Source organism: Protopterus annectens, chromosome 2.part2, assembly GCF_019279795.1.
Source record: "Protopterus annectens isolate FY-2018-M chromosome 2.part2, PAN1.0, whole genome shotgun sequence".
NCBI classification, from domain to species: domain Eukaryota; kingdom Metazoa; phylum Chordata; order Ceratodontiformes; family Protopteridae; genus Protopterus; species Protopterus annectens.
In genome coordinates, this window is record NC_056730.1 from 134,572,242 (window position 1) to 134,592,149 (window position 19,908).

The following is a 19,908-nucleotide window of genomic DNA, read 5'->3' on the forward strand; positions in this document are numbered from 1 at the left end:
AATCTTTTTCTAGAGGACCCATTACAAAAAAAAATTCTGCAAAATATTCTTTCATTTGCAGTATTGGGTTACATAGCCAACTCTTTTCCCTATATGTGCTATATTGTTAGAAAGGTGATTATCTCTCCTTGTAATGGTTGCATTTGTGAATGGCTGGTTATAAAATCTAACATCTTTATCACTCATAGCCTATGTCACAGAGTGCAGGGACATTATATCTGCCAAGCTGAACAGTCAGTTTATTGCCTCATTTGTCTGTGTGACCTGTATTATGTAGATAAAACGATGCAGAAGGTAATACAAAATGCTCTGGAAGTGCTCATACATTTTCAATACTTCCTATAGCTGAAAAAAACTGTAACAAGTCTTCATTAAAATGCAGTACCTTCTGGAAAGGTTCTAACTTAGGAATTTAATAGGGAGGTAGCATAATGTCTCCATGTTTACTTATTGACAGTAGACATGATGAGTGGATTCCTGGCCAAAAGAATATGATGGAAAGTCTGTGTAATCAAAAAAGTCCAATGCTTGGTCATGCTGGGAGAAAATCATCCAGTTACCTTATGAAGGGAGCTGCAACCCTGCATTTCTGCTACAAATACAATCAAGCAAGAACTGTGGTAGTTGGACTTTGGAGGTATGGTAGTATCCTTGTCACTAATCCTATCTGACAAACTATTCCTCTGGTTCTGTATCCAAAACCATAATAAAAAAGTACCTTTCTCAATTCAGAAGTGGAATAGAGTCCTTCAAAATTATAAAAAAATTGTGACTAGATTTTCTGAAACCACTGAGCAATATCAGCAGATCCACTAAGATGGGGATCTCTGTATTCACAGACAGTAAGGGGTTATTCTTTCCTGAACAAACTCAAGAGGCACAAGAGTCTATTTCATGCCACCTGTGACACAAAGTACAGTTGTGTACACTTACCATAAATGTAGATGTTCGAGTGTATTCACTGGTGCAGTCAACACATTTCGGTTATCCCTCCCAGGGTAGCCCTTGGCCGGCCCGATTACCACAGACTTAGTATTTCTGCATTGGTTGCTGATGATTGAGGAATGATGTCAGGTTGTCAGTAGTATTAAGAATGGAAGTTGATGCCATTACATCAGTTTTTCTTGCCCTAATCTGTAAGAAGCCCCCAAAGTAGGAGGCCAGATTCTAGTGGAAGAACCTGACCAGTGGAAAATAAATACCAATATGTCCCTTGTAAGTACAGGAGAAAAACAAGGAAGAAAGGTAACAAAAAGAGAGAGAAAAAAGCAGGATGGAGGAAGGGAAACCAGGACTGCAACAGTAAATGCACTCGAACATCTACATTTATGGTAAGTGTACACAACTGCATTATGTTCTTCGTGTTTCATTGTTGCAGTCATCACATTTGGGTAGATTTCCAAAGCTGAGGAAATGGGTGGAGGCAGTCAATGAAACTAGGGGATGGCTAGGGTGCCCTGCAAGAATGCAGAGGCAAACCCTGCCCTGGATTTGGAGAAGAGACACAGGTGGTAATGCTTGGTAAAAGTGTCAACAGATGTCCAGGTGGCAGCCTCCAGGATGTCCATGGTGGGGACTCCTCTGAGGAAAGCTCCAGAGGTGAAGGCTGCTCTGGTGGAGTGTGTCCTAACCCCCCTTGGGGGGAGGCTTTCCATGCTGTTTGTAGCAGAAATGGATGCAGTGTGCAATCCATTTGGAAATGGTTTGCTTGGAGATGGATTTGCCTTCTGCCCCTGTAGCAAAGCTAACCAGCAATTGATCAGACTTTCTGAAGGATTTAGTCCTGTCCAGATAGTATCTGAGCTGTCTGTGCACATCCAGAGAAAGAAGAATCCTTTCGTCTTTGTTCTGGGGATTAGGAAAGAAGGTGGGCAAATGAATGGATTGGTTGAGAGCCACACTGGACACCACCTTGAGCATGAAGGATGGGTTAGTTCTAAGGGATTCCCTGACTGCATGGAAGAAGATAAAGGGTTCCACAGCCATGATTGCTTGCAGCTCAAGAGACTCTTCTGGCTGCCTCTACCCATTTCCTTAGCTTTGGGAATCTACTGAAATGTGATGACTGCAACAGTGAAACATGAAGAACATAGTACAGTTGTGTACACTTACCATAATTCCAGAAGGAATGTTGTCTTCCAGGAGAGAAATTTTAGCTCCGAAAAAGAAGCTGGTTTGAAAGGGGGTGGGGTGAGCTTTTCCAAGACAAAGTTTAGGTCCCAAACTGGTGTTGTTGCCCTTTTGGGGGGGCCTCAAGTTGCTAGCCCCTCTGAGGAACTGTTTGATTAAAGGGTGTGAGAAAAGTGGCTGCTCAGTGGGAAAATGAGCAGAAGTAGCAGAGGCATGAATTTTTATAGAAGAGAAAGAGAGACCACTGTGTAGTAGTTCAGCTAAGTAATCCAGCATGAGAGAGATGGAGGGCTGTGCCATATTGGCTCCCTTAGCCTGGATCCTGGTGCAGAACCTTTTCCATTTATCTGCATAAGACTTTTTGGTGCTAGGATGTCTGGCCTCATGAATAACATCCAAAACCTGTTTACTGAGCATGGCAGATTGGTTACGGGTTAGGGAATAAGCCAAGCTGCCAAACAGAGTGTCTGCAATTGGGGATGCATAAATTCATAAATTCCCCTTCCCTCTGTGTCAGGAGGTTTGAAATCTGAGGAAGATGCCATGGAGGCAGCGGGGAGAGGCTGTGCAGCAAGGGGTACCAGTGTTGTCGGGGCCAGTCTGGAGCTATAAGAATGACACTTGGTTTTTCCTCCCTTATTTTGAGCAGTACCCTGGGAGTGAGAGCTAGGGGTGGAAAGGCATAGACCGATAGACTGACCCAGGGGAAGGACAGGGCATCCACTTTCCAAGCCATGCAATGGTGCAGAATTTGCTGAGCTGATGGTTAGTGTGAGAGGCAAAGACATCGACCTTCGGCGTTCCCCATTTCGGAGTTATTAGGGTGAAGGTACTTCTGTTGAGTTGCCACTCATGTGGGTCCAGAAGATTTCTGCTTAATAGGTCTGCCAGAGAGTTGAGAGAGCCTGGCAGGTATTGTGCTAACAGGTGTAGCTGCATGGACGAGGCTGTGAGCCAAAGGGTCATGGCCAGCCTGCAAAGAGGGTAGGAGTGAGGCCCTCCCTGCTTGCTGATGTACCACATCACAGTGGTGTTGTCTGTTTTGATCAGGAGAACCACTGGAGAAAGAAGGGGTTTGAAAGCTATCAAGGCGTGCTGCACCACCATCATCCTTTTTTGACTGACGTGCAGAGGGATTTGCTGTGGGCTCCATTGGCCCTGTATGCACCTGACGTCCAGGTGGCACCCCTAGCATAGTCTGATTGCTGTGGTGAGGGTCTGGGTGGCAGGAGGTGAGGAGAAGGGCAGTCCCTTGTTGTGGGAGCATGCTGTTGCCCACCATAAAAAGTCCTTTCTGAGGCAAGGAATTATAGGTAGGAGAGGTTCCAGGTCTTGAGAGTGTTGACACCTATGGCTCTTTAGGCACCACTGAAGTTTCCTCACATGCAGTCTGGCATATGGAATAAGTAGTATGCAAGATGCCATGAACCCCAGAGCTTTCAGGATGTTCCTTGCAGATAGCTGGGGCCTGGTGGCTAGTTGAGAGAAGCAGGCTGTCAGGAAAATTGTTTCTCTGGTGTAAGGTATGACATCTGGGATGCTGTATCCAGACTTGCTCCCAGGAAGATTATCCTTTGGGTGAGCACCTGTTTGGATTTCTTTTCATTGATTGTGTACCCTAGGGAGGTTAGTAGGGTCTTTACAAAGGCCAGGTGCTTTACCAGCTTTTCCTGGCCGTCTGCTTGAATAAGGTAGTCATCTAAGTATGGGTAAATTTGAATATTTCTTTGTCTGCAAAAGGCAATGGTCAGAGCCAGACATTTTGTGAAAACTCTGAGAGCAGTATATAAGCCAAAGGGAAGCACAGAGAACTGAAAGTGTTGAGATCCTGCCCTGAAACATAGGTATTTCCTGTATGATTCCCTGATAGGAATGTGAAGGTAGGACTCTTTTAGATCTAGGTTGGCTAGCCGAGCTTCCTTGGAGAGCATGGGTAGCAGCTGCTGGAGGGTGAGCATTTTGAATTTTGGGATCACCAGGAAGGTGTTTAGAATGGATAGATCGAGAATGGGGCACAAGGTGTCCTCTTTTCTGGGCAACAGAAAAAGTCTGGAGTAGAAGCCTTGGCGTATCTGTTCTGCAGGACATGCTCTACTGCCCTCATAGAGAGCAGGGAAAGGATTTGCTTTTGAGCCTCTGCCCACTGATTTGGTGGTAGATCTGGGAACCCTTTTGGGGTTGGAAGGGTGTGAAAGGAAATTTTGTATCCCTGAGACACAATGTTCAGAAGCCATTGGTCCTTGATAATGGTGGCCCAGGTGCTTGAATGAAAGGAGAGTTTTCCTCCTAGGGGTAAGTGAAAGTGATCAGAGGGGTGGGGGTGAGTCATTGTGAGTTTTTACCATAAGAAGGTGGCTTAGAACTCCCTGGTATGAAAGTGGAGGTAGTCCACTGCTTAGATATTTGCATACCCTGGGGGCTGCTGTTTGGGGAGGTCTGTTTCCACAGGGCCTAGGCTGCACTGGTTTACTTGGAGCAGGAAAGGACCAGTGCTTGGAGAGACAATGTCTGCTGGACCTTTGAGAAATCCTTAACTGTTTGCATAGGTTTTACTTTTTCTTCCATCTTTTTTAAGACCTCTTCTGCCTTAGTGCCAAATAAGTTATCTTTGTGCAAGGGGGCATCCAACAATTTAGATTTGACATGGTCTGGCAGGGGTTGTTCCTTAAGTCACGCATGTCTTCTAATGACAGTGACTGCTGCCCTGCAAGAAGCTTCTAGGGTATCAAAACCACAGTGCAAAGTGTGTTTAGTTACTTGACTTGCAGAATGCATTAAATCTTGTAATTTTTTAGATTCTGCCCATGCAGGAAAGGAAGGAAGACATTTTTTGTTTAAGGAGTTCCAAGGTATGTTGCTGAAATTTCAGCATATGGAACTGACAATTTAGTGCCCTGATAGCAGGGGTAGCTGAGGTGTATACTTTTTTACCTTATCTGGCCAAAGCTCGGGAATCCCTGTCTGAGGGGGTGGGATTCTTAGCAGAGGTTGCTTTAATCCCTTTTGGCCAATGAGAAATGACTTCAGGGTCAGCGGTTGGATTTCTAAAAAGATATTTGTCAAGGACTCTATAGTACCTGTCTGGTTTTCTGGGAGCAGGAGGTAGGGTTGTCAGGAGTCAAGCTGGATTTGAGGAAAACATCCTCCACAACATCCAGGACTGGGGCGATGGCCAAAGGTCTGTGTTGCGGAAGATCTAGGAATTCCTGAGTATCTTTTTAGACTGAGGGTAGTCCTGACTCTCCCATTGGAAATGCTCCCTTAAAGTATGCAGGGTTTCCCCAAAGGAAAATCCTCTGGGGAAGAGGCTGAAAGCATGGCGTCCTCTGCATCAGATTCTTCATAAGTGGAGAGGGGTTGCATGTCTTCATAGTCATATGCATCTGAATCATCTGACTCTTGTTCAGACAAAATTACAGTGGACAGATCTCTTCCTTTTGGAGGGGAATCTTGGCTTCACTTGATCAGCATGACAAGGTCTTCCACCATTTTAAGCATTCGAGTCTGTGGCAAGGTAGTAAATGCCTGAGAATGGGTCATCAATTTCTTGGGTGTGGTTCGAACCCTGAGCCTAAGAAGCTCAGTCGTTTTTGAAAGAATAGTAGTCACGAAAGAAGATGTTGGTTTGTGTTGAGATTCGGTAGTGAAAAGGACTTCCTTGGAAGCCGGTGCCTGCTCAGCAGCTCTGGACCCATCCAAGGTAGAGACAACCACAGGATCCCTAGTCAAAGAAGAGTTTTGTGGCATACCGGACTCCGAAAGGGTCTTGGTAGTGACCTGAGTATCAATTGAAGCAGGCATCAAGGGCTGCAAAAGTGCCTTACTGAGTACCGGAGGACTGACGACTAACTTAACGGAAGCATCATCAGTGGGTTTGGACCTGTGCAGTCTGTCTCTGTCTTTATCTTTACATTTTTTCAGAAGATCTGCTATTGGATGGCTTACCGAAGCCATATCGGAATTCAAGGACTGTAAACGAAAATATCTAGCTACTATAAGGGCCCGATGATGGATAGTTCTGGCATTGAACAAAGCACAGAAGTGACAACGAGGGACATCATGGTCTGGGGATAAACAAGTGACACAGTAAAAGTGGAAGTCTAGGTGTGTTATTTGTTTTTCACAGGCGAGGCAATTATTAACTTTTTCTGACATCGGTTAGTGCAAGAAAAAAGGATCCCCAATGGGGTACTTAACTTTAGAAGACTTCAACTTCAATTCGGTAGATGAAAACTCAGGTAGCGGCCAACCGGCACTCATGCGAACTGCTTCTGCTTTGGGCTCCATGGCAAGAAAGAGTGATGTAATGACATCAGCTGCCTTACTTTATACTACTGACAACCTGAGTCTCTGGTATTTGGGCTAGCCGAAGGCTACCCTGGCAGGGATAACCCAATTGTGATGACTGCAGCAGTAAAACATGAAGAACATCATTCCTTTCTCTACTTTTACTCCCCTTTGCAAAGTTTAAGACTGTGGTGCCTGTCTAAACAATTCTTCCTGCCACATACACAAAAATGTCTGGTGGCATATCACAGGTAGTTAAGATTAAGGTTACTTTTCGAAAGATCTATGCAATGATGCTCTCAGATGCCACTTAAGAGTAGTGCTTTGGGGAGTATCCTGAAAATGCATACTTAAGATACATTAGACTTTACTGGCTAAAAATGAAAAAAGCATAAACATGCTAAAGTAATACTGGCTAAAATGAAACAACTTGCTTACAGTTGGGTCTATCCTTACTGTACTGTAAAGATGTTGTTGTCTTTCGGCTTTTCCCAGTTAGGGGTCGCCACAGTGGAACTCCGGTCCGCTAATGATTGGCAGTAGATTTTCACAAATGTCGAGGTGCCAGCTCGACGTTCAACCTTCAATGAAGGTACGCCCATTTACGCATGTCTTTGAACGCCCACCCAACCACGGGGAGGACATGCAGACTCCACACAGAAGGCATTCCGCACACTCCAGCTGAGAATCGAACGGGAGAACCCCTTGCTGTGAGGCAACAATGCTACCGCTGCACCACCGTGGATAAACAGTAAAATTTTCTGACCCACTCACGGACCCAAGTGATAGTTTTCTTAAGCAATTTGTAACCTAAAGAGTTTTATTCTTATGTTCCTCCACTGGGTCTCACATTTTATTTCAGAATATCAAAAGGTGAATATTTTAAAAAAAAGCTGGGAACATATCACTGGGTATTAAACTTCGTGATAAAATTTCATTGCTTTCACACTCTGTATTCTCAAGTTGCACTTTAGATATAATTAGTGAGTCTTCATACTACAAATCAGTCTAGATAATGTCTGTGAAACATGGTTCTGACAGAAACAGATTTTATCTTCAGAGACCAGTCACTGGGTACACAGAAAGATTAGCAGCTAAGATTAAAATGATTTCAAAATCTGAACAGGCACAGTGGGAAAATAGCTGACAACTCCCTTTTGAAAATGGGTACATGACAATAACCAATAAATCCACATGCTGCCTATAACACACCACAGCTGCCAAAGAACATAATAGTACTACACCCAAAAGTAACCTTTATATTACTTGAAATACTTACCCACATGTCAAAAAGAGATTTTCCAGCTTTTACATTACAAAATATCAAAAAGGCAATAAACTTTTTTAAAATTGCTTGCAGAGTCTTGGCCTGCTGTGTTTGAATGGCATGTCTATACCTGGCATTTTCCATTACTCATTTACAAATTATCATAAACAGGAACAATGCATTGAGTCATAGCATCACAGGATGTTACTAGGCTATCAACCTGGAGGTCATTTCAAGCCTAGCCGATTCAACCCAATGTAATACCATAGATATGATATTCAATACCAAGGACTGCATTTACTAGTGACTGTCCATGTCCAGGAGGATTGTGGGCGCTATCCCCGGGAAGAACTTACGGTGCCCTATTCAAAGTTTCAAAAATGGTTAAGTTCCAGTAAGGCTTGAACCACACTGAGCTTTTAATTCCACATTAGGATGCGGTATCAGACAAACCTAAATCTATAAACCACTAGTTAAATCTCACATCCAGGTAGCGTCTGTTGTTTGCTGATTTTACTTTTCAGTTAGAAATTGTGTTATCTGGTCACAAGCAACATCCGGGATGACTGTGACAATGCCTTACATAAAATTTGCAGCTAGTAAAAGTAGATATTATACAAACAAAACAAGACTGAAATAACATTTGAAATGGGAGTCACACTCGTTATTCTGTAAAAAAAAAAAAAAAAAAAAAACAGTTCGAACTTACTAACATGCAGGTAACAGATAAAAAAAAATGTTTACATAAATGGAAGTGAAGATGTCTGTTGGATATTACATGCACAATCAGGGTTAGAGACTTATGAATGATCTGGTAGAATCTGACAATGATGACAAGCATGAGGAAGTCCAATGTCAGCCCGAAAAGGATGGCCCATCTCTAGCTATGCACAAAAATGAAGAGATGGCAGAAAAACTACTTCCTTCCTCAGCAGATGGCACAAGTTCTACAGATCCTTCAGAAAGCTGAATTACATATGTGCCACTTAAGTCCTCTAATACATCCTAGTCTGCCAGATGACACTTGTCTTGGGTGATGTAGCAAAGGAAATGTGGGCATCTGAGAGAATAACCAATACCCATTTGCCACGGATGTGTTATCCTCCTTGACAAGTCAAAAGCTGAAGCAGTTTCCTCATGCATGGCCTAGATGAAAGACTATGAATACAGCTGACACCATGAAAAGGCAAAATCCTAGGTGACTTTAAAAGAGACCCTTGCAGAGACTGCCTAAGGTTATGCTTTCAGTGCCCATGCCTCATTATCAGAAGTGTTGTAAATGTCCATTTGTTAAAAACAGGGAAATGGAGGGCTGCAAAGTACCCTTTTCTGAGAAAGGAAGTTCACTTTAGTCACGCTTAAGATGGTCTGAAAGGAGGCAAAAACACTTGGATAGGATGAAATGGTATTTTACATTCTTGAGGATAAATAGTACAAACTCTAGGTACTGTACAGTCACAAGAATAATCCCCTTAAATAGCAGCTCCAAAATAGGAATATACCAGGGTTCCACCTCCATCTTCCACAGAAATGGTGTCCACCTCCTCTTAGGAAATAGAAATGAGAAAAAAGCAGTTAGTACAAAAGGTTATCTTCTAGGGAAAGATGCAGAAGAGTGGCTATTATTCTCCATAATACTCAGACAGGGTCCTCAGTATCCTCACAGTCCACATATTTTGAAGTCACAGAGTAGAACAGATAGAACTTACTCTTCTGATTAATGAAAAGGCGGGTACATTCCACTGTCATGCAAAATGCAAGACGTGGATAACATGAGGCTAGAATGAGGTGACTGACTATGTCCAAGAGGATTGTGTTGGGAGCAGAACTGGCATCAATGCCTGCCTAAGAACCAAATGCTCCTGTACTCAATTCCATCAAATACCACAAGGCATCAAAATGAGTGCAAATGACCATTACCAACATGGGCTCAGACAAAGACTCAGTGGTGCAACAGATCCCATAGATCCTGTAGAGACCAGCTCAGCCATCAACAATGAGATATTATTAGCTGTGCCGCCTCACAGTAAAACACTGTCCAGTTCGACTCTCAGCTAGAGCGTCTTCTGCGTGGAGACATGCGTGAATGGGCGTACCTTCGTTGAAGTTTGTGCATTAGGGCTGGCAACTCAGCACGTAAAAATCAACTGTCAATCATTAGCGGACCGGAATTCCGCTGTGGCGACCCCTAACAGGGAAAAGCCAAAAGACACAACAACAAGGACAAGCTGACTATCCAGAATGCAATCATGGAGACCCACTCCAGGGACTGACCTGTCCTGTTTGAGACAATGAAGATGAACTCAAGCAAGAGATGAAACACAGCATATGTGGCCCAAGCTCCCCTTCCAAAAGGGGGTTCATCTGAGGCACCACTACAGTCACACCTGCAGTTACCAGGAAATAATTAGTGGGATGTCAGCTCCACACAAGATAAGAGTATCACTTTCAAAGAAGGTCTGGATGCCAGCAAAGGTTGGGTGGCCTTTACAGAGTGTTTTTTCTTAACAAGGCCTTAGGTGTCACTGTAGAGCTCTTTTCTGTTTCCTGTCCAGCCTCCAGAGGAAAACCCTAAAAGCAGTCGCTTTACTGCAATCTTGTCAGCACCACATTTATGGTATGTTCTGAGCAAAACAGGCAGCTCTTGTCGCAGTACTGACATCAGCTTGTTGACTAAACATAAATGAGGTCCAGCATGTAAGTCAGGTAATTGAAGAAGTTTGCAAAAGTGCACATTAGATTCAGATCTGAATACTGCATGTGTCTAAAAATAACTGATGATGGTGGGGATAGTATGGTTATTTATGCTGGGACAAGGGCAATCTGCTAAACACTGTGAGGGGGTCTGCACTCTGTAAGCATGGGAAATAAAGGCAAACAAAAAATACCTGCTTGTATGGCCGAGAAGAGAAGTAAAGAGAAGAGACGAGACAAGACGAGATGAGAAGAGAAGAGAAGGGGAGGCAAGAGAAGAGATGGGAAGAGAAGAGATGAGAAGAGACGGGAAGAGAAGAGAAGAGAAGGCAAGAGAAGAGAAGAGAAGAGGCAAAGTAATGATCTGTTGCAGAGTGCCTTTTGCAATAGTATCTCCACTTTCTAAATACCTCTAATTTATTTTTATTAATAAATGCATTAGCAAGGCCACAAAACTTGGTCCATATCTAAAATCTGTTAACTTCTCTTGCAACCACTTTAAGACTTCTATGAAAGTACCAATTTCCTTTAAGATATGAGGGGCTGGAAAATTCTCCATGAAGTAAAGTCAAAAATAAAGAATTCAAGAGTATGTAACAGAAATACAGGAAGCAAATTGTATGTATCAAACACATAAGAAGATGGTTAGACTAAATGAGATAAGCAATCCATATTGTTCCTTATAATTTATATACTTACATCTGTCTTGGCACATGAATCCATGGAGTTATGAGCAGTACCATGATTTCCTCCCAGCCCAAGTACAACTTCCTTATCCAAGACTTTATACTTAAGCCAAACTGACCACCATGGTGAGGCCACTGAAATACAACCTAGAAGGAGCACAAGATGGGAAATTCTGTGAGGCAGCTGCCTTTGATATAAATGTTTAGGCCAGTGGCAAGCAGGTGTGATCTTGTGAGCTACTGCCAAAACTGAGCACCTCATCAGAGAAGCTGCCGATAAGAGCTGTTTTTTTTCTTTTTAGCTCTGCCCTCCTGCTCCTGCTTTGCTCAAGTGTAACTAAGCTTACAGGTAAGCCATCCTTGTGCTCTAAAGCTGAGTCAGTATAGACACCATATATGTCTTTGTGACTATTTATTAATTAAATATGACATTACAGATGCCACATCCAAAATCACATCACAAACAATATCATGGCCCATATTGTAACCATTGAAGCTACTTCCAGTTGGCATAACCAAGCCCATTCTGGATAAAGTTTAAGATCCCTCAGACCTGCTTGTAATGGAAATTTGAGTTTGCCTCTCAGCCGAAGTACAACTTCCTTGTTCAAGGCTTTATACTCAAATCAACCTGACCACCATGGAGTGGCTACTGAAGTACAACTGGGTGAACATGGGGGGGGGGGTGCACAGAGAGGCAGTCAACCAATATGACATGTAATCAGTGCTATTCCCTCCAAAAGCTTCTCCAAAAACAAAAATTGGATATCAGTAAAAATCTCTGAAGAACTCTTCAATGGTCAAAGTAAAGTCTAAATTAAATAAATCAAAACCTAGGTTGCTAAAATGAACCCCATTTGAGCCATAAAAGTCTGTATCTGCTCTATTTAAATATTTGTGTTATCACTTGAAAGCAAATCTGGTTGGCTCCACAATGCACTCTGTAATTAATGAAATGCCTGGATATCTCAACTGCTGCTTTTCTGATGGATCCAAGCAATGAAGCCTTGGTACAATCAAGGACCAAAGCAAAACTAAATATACACTTAGCAGCTTTAGGCTAGGTGTCCCTTTTAATAGTCCCCTAAGAAAATTATTGTAGCCTGAATCCTGACGGATCTCCACAGACTTTAGTCCCTAATCCTGATTTAGTTTTGTTTTGCTCCTTGATTGATTCATTCCCACCAAAATGTATAATCAACAACTTGAGTAAAGTCCTGTGGGTTAACAACTGATGCTAAACCTCCCAAAACTGGAACCATAAAAGCCGAGGAAAGCCAAAATGATGGACTAACCAGTGACTATGTTCTAAAGATCTCTTATGCCCAGCAGGGGGAGGCAATGCTTGAAGTGCCATTCTTTGGATGAAAGGATGTCCCAAGATCCATAGAAACTTCTTCCCTGCAACAAAAAATCATTGTGTTACTGCCTAATAATAGATAAAAAAGGCACCAGACAACCACCTTCCATTCCTTTTCAGCACTTTGGTAGAATGACCCTCTATTGCTAGATCATATATATGCCCTATTCTAAAGGAATGTCATGAGTACACTTGTTCCACAATGCCTTGAACTGAAAGCACTTTACCCAGTTTTGTCCTAGTTCCTGCTAAAGTGAATGGCCTACTGTTTGAAGAAGTAAACAACAAACCAGACCAACTTGGACTGGGGAGTTTATTATATAGCAAAGACAGCCAGTGAACTGAACATATAACCAATATGTTAGACTAGTCCAACCTGACTTACATGCACTTGCCTGACTGATTGCTCTTGGATTGACCTAGCCATAGTAAAACAAAATCTCTGTGAATTACAACGTTTCCGCAATGGAGCGAGTGTAACAACTCACTTGCATGGAAAGCCCCAGTGTACAGACATGTACACAGGGATGCCCAGAAGGTAAATGTATAAAAATTGACTGATATGAGAAAAAGGCCCCTTAGTATAATGGACAGGAGGTAGTGGCAAACTGTTTTCCTCGGATCCTTTGAGGTCCCCCTCGCACTGTCCCAATCTTTAAGGGTTCTCATGGATACCCAGTGACTATAAAATTCCATTAGCCCTAGCAAATGGGACATCTAGCCTAAAGCTGCTAAGTGTATATGCATCATAATGCATGAATCTCCTTTGTATCATCTATGGACCAAGAACTGTGCTACCAAAGCTAGACCCCCAATGCCTGTGATCCAGGGTACTGATTGATAAAACACATAAAAGTTTAGACTCTTGATGAGCAAACTCTTTTAGTATTCCAAGCCCAGGAGTGGGCCAGTAGTGACCAGGCTATCCTTCTACAATTAACCATACTTACGGAGGAATGAGTGTTCCCAAGGGACCTGTAGTGGGGTCAAGTGGTGAAACCTGGAAAATTGAAAATGGGTTAAAATGTCATACATTCCACTGGCATGACCTGGCACATAAGTGCTAGAAAATGTTAAATTAATTTGTAAATTCAATAAAACTAGTAACCTGATGATCGAGTGCACCCACTTGGACTTGGAAGTCCACTTGTTCAGGGCATAAACTACTGCAAGGTTGTCAGAACAAAATTAATTTAAACTATTCCATAAGCAGTCCTTCCAGACCAATGTAGCTACTCAAATGGTAAAAATCTAAAGGAAGGTAATATCTTTCCTCCTTTCCTCAGACCAAGACTTAGGCCATGCAGTGGTGAACCAGCTACCTAGAAAATACCCACCCATGACCATGCCTGCTGTCGTGTCTGTAAATAGCTGCAAGTCACTAGATGAAAACTAATGTGATTACTGAAGACAGACCCCATTAAATTGACTCGAGAAAGAATTCCAGAGGTAAAGATCTTCCTTAACTCTACCTGTTAGGCATACCCAATGGTGTGTGGGTTTTGTTACCCTTCAATAAATTAGAGGTAGATTAGAGAAAATCACTGACTGAGCAATGGATCTGCAGGCAAAGTTCAACAACCCATGCAGCTGCATCACCTACTCTATGCAAACTTTGCAAGCCCCCAGTAAATTCATAATTAAGTCTCTGAGCTTATCCAATTTATTCTTAGGGAGCTTAGATGAATTGTCTGGCATATCAACTAATAAGCTTATGAGGGTCCAAGCCTGGCCCTTCTGACATGCGGTTGGCCAAAGGTACCCCCAAATAACAGCAAAGGTCCATGAATATTGGCACCCCCTTCAGTGGTATCATCTTTACCTCCCACCATCAGAAAATCATTGCAATAGTGAACTACTGCTTGGTAATGTGCCCTCCTCGTCAGCACCAATGTAAGGCTGTACTAAAACTTCAAAGGTTACTCAAGCCAGTGGACACCCATGGATATTGCTGTATCAATAAAGAAATTATCCACAAATTGGAATCCCAACAGAGGCTAGTCTTTGTGCCCGATAGGGTGGAGGTGAAAAACCAACTGGGGTTAATTAATCAATGGGGCGGCAAAAGCCGACACACTCTGGCTAGGTTTATAAATGCCCTCGGGCAGATAGCTGAGTAACTACCTATGAACCTATATCCAGTTTACACAGCCTGGGATCTGAATAAATCAGGATGACCTTAGATACTTGTTCCAGTGCGCATACTGCACTTTAGTTTGGTCCTTATCAATGAAATCATTGACTCACAATCCCACCACATATAAAAGGCGGTGAATCAATTGATATCCTCCTTCTTTAGTTTTAGGGAGCAACCCTATGGGGGGAATTTTGAAGGAAGGCCATGGGAGTGGTATGCAAAGGAGCCAATAAGTCTGCCTGCCAAAACTTTTTTCCTAATCAATCCAGACATTATGACATTATGTCTATCGATAGAGGAAAAGATTTTTAACTACGCTAATGTCCAGTGGAATTGATGAACCAATGGCAAACCTGTTGCAAAACCTTTGATGATAACAGGGGCTGCCTTCCTGTCCACATAATCTGATAGAGCCTCCACCACCTTATAGCTTTTGAGAGGAAAATGAAAGGGATTGTGATCAAGCCTGTCCCCTCAAAGTAATGAATCTGTGGCTATGAAAGGCTACTAATCCCTGACCAGGTTACTGAGTGGCAAAACTGATCTACTTGCCTGAAAGAGGGAGTTATTGCTGTAACCCAGAGTGACCTGTCTTTGACTGGCATCTAACTGCTGGGTGAGCCTTCCCACATGAGTGGCATAAGTGAGCAAACTTGCAAGTTGGCCAGTAACACCTCCCAATGTTAAATCCCCCCAAAAATGTTTCTTAAGCTCCCCAGAGCATGCTGCCTAGCTAACATGATACTCAGCCATATGTCTGAATGACTTTGGTCCCACTTTATAGATCTATCTATGGCCTTTAATTTCCAAAACCTTTGGTTGTACAATGACCAGGCTGTGCCTCCCTTAACATGGTGATCATCCCTAATGGCCATAAATATGCGGGTAGTGGCAATGCCTGACTGTGGTCCTTTTCAATGATGCCACAGATGAAGACCAGAAAAAACAAAATCCAAATGTCCCAGATTCTGGTCACTGCATTAGCTAAGACTTTTTTTTCCTTCAAAGGCTATGAGTGCTGCCACCAAATCTTTGGCCCCAGGATTCTCAGTACTGAGTATGCAATGAATGCCCTCTGTGCCAATTAAATAAAAAATATCTACAAAATGCCAGCTCCTTGATATTAGCCGAGACATGTCATGTGATGTGTGAACCATGAATTGTTGTATCAGTAGAATTTATAATGGCCATGGAGGGTTAAAAACTGAGTGACATTAGGGTCCGGGTCAATCAAGGTGTTGAACTTCGATGGAATAGGTGGGCTAAGCCAAGTTTGCTGAATTGCTACAAAGGTTATTTGGGTTTGAGTCAGGGGAAACCCCATGCTGGTGACTAGTAGACTTGTAGACATGGCTCCAAAATTTCTTTCTTGAGCACTATCAAATATCCAAGCCCTACGCAAATCATGAAGTGAAAAATGAACTCCTGCAGGTACTTGCCCACTGTTTGCTCCCTATCCATGATACCAAGCTGTGAAGCTCCCCTTATTCCATTACCTTTTGAATCAATCATGCCTCCTGCCACTGGGTTTGGACTGTCCACTAAAGCAGGGGTATCTTTCCTACCCATTCTGTTTGACTTCTTAGCAGGGGTGGACTCAGATGCTACCTTTTCTTTGGAAACTGGTGATTTTCTCTTCCTGCTGATGGAACCTTGTTCTCGAGTCTGCACCACCTCCAAATGCTATCTGCCTTTTAATACCAGTAGAACTAATGAACCAGAAAATACAAATGACAAATTAAGATTTAAGTCATCAAACTATCTGTTCTTAGCAGCCTTGCATTCATATGATGGAAGTCACCATGATTCCTCAAAAAAAAAAATGCTTGCTCACTTTCTAATAGCTATTAGAACTATGATTATTTAATAAATATACTGTATTATTATTATTTTATTCATTTATTAGCATATGACTGGTCGTCTAGTAAATTTTATATGAAAGGTGTAACTGTTAGTCAGCTACTAATGTTGTCAGGAATGTACTTCTAGCTACCTTCCTCACAGCTATGCTAACCTGACAATGCGAGTATGTTGTTCTTCTTTTGGCTTTTCCCAGTTAGGGGTCGCCACAGAGGAACTCCGGTCCGCTAATGACTGGCAGTATATTTTTACGGTGCCGAGGTGCCAGCCCAACACCCAGCCTTCAACAAAGGCACGGCCATTTACGCATGTCTTTCGAATGCCACTCAACTGCGGGGAGGACATGCTGACTCCACAAAGAAGGCACTCCCAGTCGAGAATCGAACGGGAGAACCTCTTGCTGTGAGGCGACAACACTACCGCTGTACCACTGCGGCTATACAAAAAAGGGGTAGGAGGTGGCACGAAAGCACCATTAAGGCCTAGTCCAAGAAGCAGTAAGTTAAAGTTCCCCTTCTGGATTCCTGACATCCTGCCAGTGGAAACTCTGAATGCCTTGCTGCTGCGGCATTCACAAATCTATCCTCTTAGCTCTAAATTGTCCAAAGTTTGGTAAAGTGTAAAAAAATCTTTGCTTACCATTTTCAATCATTTCCTGATAACCAATGGAATGATAGCATTCAATGAGTACTAAAAATTCTATACAATGACAGACATTAAGTATCTTTATCCTAAACTTCAGAAAATGCCTGGCAACTGAAAACCTCCATGCTGGCATCCAACCAACTCCGTCCAAACAGCAGTCAAAATTTTCCCAAGCTTATGGTCCTACATTCCCCCTATTACTTTAACTTTGTACAGATATCTTGCATTGAGAGGGGTTAAGGCTAAACAGCCCATGAGACACTCAGGCTACCATGCTTTAGCTTGTGATAATCTGCTCCCCTTACCATTGTGCAAACAACTCTACCCCAAACAACCAAAACTCCAGCACATAAAATTATCACATCAATCCACCCCTCCAACCAAGGCTAGTTAAACGAAAAGCTAAAGGATCTAAGGAACAGAGACCACGCTCATAAGAAGCCAGAAAAAAGTGATGAGCAAGGTGGTGCCGGGTGTCTATATATATATATATATATATATATATATATATATATATATATATATATATATATATATATATATATATATATATGTATGTGTGTGTGTGTGTGTGTGTGTGTGTGTGTGTGTGTGTGTGTATGTACATGTATATATATATATATATATATATATATATATATGTATATGCATATATATATATATATATATATATATATATATATATATATATATATATATATATATATATATATATATATATATATATATATGCATATATATATCAGGGCCGGCTCATGCTATAGGACTGCAGCCCCCCACCCCACCTGTCAAACTAAATTGTACCACTGTAAAAAAATAAAAAAATAAGTCCCGGAATGGAACTCCATGCATGCGTGCTTAGTTCCCGACTGCTGTATTAGGCAATCCAGAACTCCACACACACATGCGTGCTTAGTTCCTACACTCCAGACTGCTCTGTTAGGCAGTCCAAATAGAGAAGGAAGGGAACTCTGCCCTGCCAGCCCAGAAGTCTGTGCGTTGATGCCTGCACAGACCAGATCATCACCGGACTGCATTGTCTACAGTCTGGAGGCTCCAGCCTACTCATGTCTCGCGGGGAAAAACAGAACAGCCTGGGCAGGCTTCTACAGAGGATGTAGCTGCCATTGAGGATCAGGCTGCTTGCAGGGACAGATTCAGGCCAATATGGAGGACTTTATAGCTGCCATGGAGGATCAGATCTGCTGGAGGGAGGTAAGGTGTGCGTGTGTGTAATGCCCCATTTACTACATGGTGGTGGGTAGAGAATAAGGCTTGAACCCTGTACCTTGGGTACCAAGTGGCAAGAGCCTGAATTCCCTACCCACAACCATTTGTAAAACATTTGCAGATTTTTGTCTCATATTTGCTCTGTTCTGTTCCTCATAAAATTATATGTGGTTTCTGTATTTTTGTTACTTAACACAGCCAGTGGGGTAGTGGTATCATTGTTTTCTGACAGCTACAGGTTGCCTGGTTTGATTCTCGGCTGGGGTGCCTTTTGTGTGGAGTCTGCATGTCCTCCTTGTGTTTGTGTGGGGTTGTCCTGGTGTCTTCAATAGATATTTGTCCCTATTTTTTGGACTGTAGTCCCCCATTATTGGCTTTGCCCAGGATTTTTGTGCCAAGGTTGAGAGCTAAGGTGATAACTGAACTCACTGAATATGATTGAAGGCTGTATTCCCCCATTATTGGCTTTGTTCAGGTGTTTTGTACTAAGATGTTGACAGCTACGGTGAGAACTGAATTCACTAAATGGTAGCCATTTAAGTCTTCCTTTCTTTCATAAAACAGATTATTTGGATAGTAGTTCATGGTTCTGACTGTTTTGCACAGGGTCCTGAGTTCAATACTTGGCAGTGAAATGTATGGTGGTAACACAGCATTTTATTCTAACAACTTTCCAATATTATACAAGCAATATTTAAAATGTGTCCCTGTTTTTTGGTCCCCCCCCCCCGATTTTGGATGTTTCCAGATTTCTTGTGCTGCAAAGTTCAGAGATGCAGCTGAGTGTCAAGTAGATTTTACAAGAAGCTGAGTGCTGCAGGGGAACAAAAGTTTAGTGCTGTTTATGCCAAGTCTGCTTGCACTGTTAATAGCACAATAGGTAATGCACTTGCTTTTGATGCAGAAGGCTGTGGGTTCTACTCCCACAGTAGGTACATGCATTGCTGATACTGTACTGTATTGTAAAGGGGGTGGATGCTGCAGTCCTTTTTGGTGAAGATACCTAGTAACTATGAACCTGTTATCAGTTTGCCATCCGTTCCCTATTGCAATATTACTAGCTTATTGTTTTTTTAATGCAGCTTAGGCAATTTAATCCTCAAGGGCAACAGACACTTTATTTGCAGATGAAACAATGAAAGATAAAGTCGGTTGCTAGCAGCAACCTCTTCATTAGTTACAGATTTCTTTAATGTGGAATTATTTAGATGACTTTTACTTCTTCAGAGATTGTGCATATTTACTGATACTGGTGGACTGCAGAAGTTTGAGTAGACTTTTATGATAGAAATGTTCTGAATTGGGCAGTTTTGTTGTTATTGTTGCATGCATTTTGTTTCATTGTTTACTGGAAAAATGTTCTGAATTGGGCAATTTTTTCATTACTGGTGCATGCATTTTGTTTCATTGTTTACTGGAAAAATGTTCAAAACAAATTTAAAATGCCCTCTAACAACTGTACTATATTGTACAAGGAATCTAATTTAATACAATCAGGAAGGTGTATCAAAGACCACGTGTATGTTTCGTGTGCAAAGGGCCTATGATTTGAAAACAGCCCAAAGTTAATCTTTATCTGCCACTGGAAAAATGTATTTTCTTTGAATGTGGG

The 19,908-nt window shown here is 42.3% G+C and overlaps 1 protein-coding gene across 2 annotated transcripts in view; it reads right to left on the bottom strand.

Moving 5' to 3' along the window:
* Nucleotides 1–19,908, bottom strand: part of PDE4D (phosphodiesterase 4D) — a 1,733,336-nt gene that overhangs the window by 995,751 nt on the left and 717,677 nt on the right. The window lies entirely within an intron of this gene.